The sequence below is a fragment of the Aplysia californica genome, unplaced genomic scaffold, assembly GCF_000002075.1.
Source record: "Aplysia californica isolate F4 #8 unplaced genomic scaffold, AplCal3.0 scaffold00780, whole genome shotgun sequence".
Lineage (NCBI taxonomy): Eukaryota > Metazoa > Mollusca > Gastropoda > Aplysiida > Aplysiidae > Aplysia > Aplysia californica.
In genome coordinates, this window is record NW_004798050.1 from 269214 (window position 1) to 271616 (window position 2403).

At 42.6% G+C, this 2403-nt stretch overlaps 1 long non-coding RNA gene across 1 annotated transcript in view; it reads right to left on the reverse strand.

The window, feature by feature from the left end:
* LOC118478647 overlaps positions 1-1198 on the reverse strand; it is a 4909-nt gene extending 3711 nt beyond the window's left edge. Inside the window, exon 1 of the long non-coding RNA XR_004859200.1 lies at positions 903-1198. This is a non-coding gene — a long non-coding RNA (uncharacterized LOC118478647). The remainder of the gene's footprint in view (positions 1-902) is intronic.
* Between the last annotated feature and the right edge of the window lie 1205 nt (positions 1199-2403).

Here is a 2403-nt window from a genome sequence, read left to right on the forward strand (position 1 = left end):
GGGTATAAATGTACATCCCATGACTAGATCTAGATGCGAAGGAAGAGATACGCCCCCCCCCCCTCTCAAAGATAAAAAGATAAATGAATAAAATAAGGCACCACATCCCCTAAACATTGAGGACAATGACAGAATCCACCTTCACCATATCGGCCAAGGACAGCGCCCCGCACGTAGCCGTACATGAATGTGAGTCATCATAGGACGACATATCTAAGCAAATACATACATAACTGTTCAAGTAGGAAACACAATACGCGACCCTATAGATTCTAGGCCTATAACTTCAGGTATACGTACTCCTTTGGAATGAACAGAACGCACGACCTGCGTATGTCACGTTCGAAAATTAATAATATTATTAGCCTACCACTCCATCGACACAAACGGGTAATACACGTTCTCACATACCGTGAACTTTCTACAAAAAGGGTACGTAATTTCTTTCCTGCACTTTGACGGCTTCACAATTAATCCCGTAACACAAAATAACAATATTACGCTTCACAATTGGTCGCTTTTAAGCACAAGGGGGCTATCTCGAAAAATGCTGTATAGAGAAAATCGAAGGTAAAGTTTTTGTCTCTTGTTCAGTTTCTGTAAAAGACAATGAGAGTTTTCTCTGTAACCAAACAAATATACACATCAATGAAATCAAACTTCTCCTATAGTCTAGGTTGGGCAATGCCCACTTTTGGTGTAGGTCAAGATTTCTGGAAACCCCCGAAATCTAGGTTAGCCCGCTTGTCCTTAAAAGCGACCAATTAATCCCGAAACACAACATAACAATATTATTACAAGTCCATTCCATAACATCATTACGAACTGAAACCGACCGTTCCGCCGAACTACTGCATGCCTGTAAATAAGGGCAAACCACGCGCTGCACAACATGAACAAACCTACGGTCCGCACATAGTAAATAAGACCATAATACAGTATTAATATCGACCAGTTGGTGTGTCTCTTCACGCATGCTACTCCGTGTTAGTTTCGGCTCAACACACACGTGGCACAGCCTGTTGACAGGGCTCACAAACTGCCTGGCCTGGCCTGGCCTGACCAGTGTAAGATGTCCACGGACTGACTTGACTCCACCACACAACAGGCACACGCACACACACGAGTCGCGCTGCCAAAACTTGAAAACACAGACCGACCGACAGACAGACAGGAGGACACTGAGCCACTGCAGCTGTGAGCCCTCAGGACTCACGACACAGAGAGGGGTGGGAAATGAGGGTGGGAATTGGGGGAGGGGGGCGAGGGGATGGGGAGGCAGACAGATTGACAGAGAGAGCCATGTCGCAGTAGCAAATATTATGTCATCTTTCTGTCGTCTTAGTTTTTAAGTATGAGTTTCAAAGCTGTAAAAGAACCCCCACCCCACCCCGCCCTAAAAGGTTATGTTAATGAAATAACATAAATTAAATCTAATTAAATTATAATAGATATACTACACTATATAAAAACGATCACAACGAGGCCCGGTTGGTTAAAAAAAGAGCGGCATGGGGTAAATAGATCTACTACGCACGAGAAAGCAGGTTGATATGCCAAATGTATGAGTATATTATAAGCATGATAATGTGTATGTTTCGATTTTCTTTCAGTCTTTTATCTTTTGTTTCGCTGCTTTTTTCCTGTCTTAGAACCGTGCCATAACAGTCTGCCGAGGCACAGCTTCTTTTGCCTATTATTACACATACTAAAATGACGGAAATAACCGTTTTAAAATATTCACTGCACCTTTACAGTTCACCCCCACCCCCCCCCTCTCTCTCTCTCTCTCTCTCTTTCTCTCTTTCTCTCTCTCTCTCTCTCTCTCTCTCTCTCTCTCTTTCTACTTCTGTTATGGGGACCGAGACAGACCATAAAATGTCACTCTTGACGCAAGGAAATTATGACCTCGTCTCTTTTCTGGCATTCAACCGACATTTTTCTTTCTTTTTTTGGTTTCTTTTTTTTTTTTAAACCATGAAATGGTGCGTGCCACAATTCACTGGAGGACAAATCAAGCCGTTGCTTACATTATATCATCACGATGGTTTGAATTTTTATATACATAAATTATTGGCCTTTGCTTCGTCGTAACTGATGTAAAAACCAGAGAGGGTTGGTAATACACGAGGTTTGACACGACCTCTACGAGAGTTATGATTTTTTCCAGGCTGCTATCAACGACTTTCCATTCGGGCCCACGCTTTAAACAAAAAAGTCATTACGTTGATCTTTTCTGCCAGAACAGGCCTTAAAATTGTTGTGTTGCAACCCATAACGATGCTGCTCGAACAGACAGGACAACAATATATAATGTACAAACACACACACACACACACACACACACACACACACACACACGTACATACACACAAAACAATACACACACATACGCACACCCAC